We start from the raw sequence: 293 nt of genomic DNA on the forward strand, positions 1-293 counted from the left end.
TCACTTTCGTATGAATAACCGTATTTTGTCATTGCTATTCTAAGCTCTGGGAACAAAGCGAAGTTAGAGCTTTAGTTGTCTTTCAGGTTTTAAGTCTTTAGTTGGAGAGTCAAAGCTTCTTTAAGCTCATTACCATTATCAGTTAGCGTTTGTCGAAATCGGGTTTCAACATTGCAGCGTCGCCTGAATCGCTTATTTAGGTCTTATCAGTGAGGCTGTAATTTAGATATGCCGTAAAGCTGTTAATTATCCTTTATTAAGCTTAATTATAATCTTCCGAAGAGTCCTTCCTT

Source organism: Penaeus monodon, chromosome 31 (genome assembly GCF_015228065.2).
Source record: "Penaeus monodon isolate SGIC_2016 chromosome 31, NSTDA_Pmon_1, whole genome shotgun sequence".
Lineage (NCBI taxonomy): Eukaryota > Metazoa > Arthropoda > Malacostraca > Decapoda > Penaeidae > Penaeus > Penaeus monodon.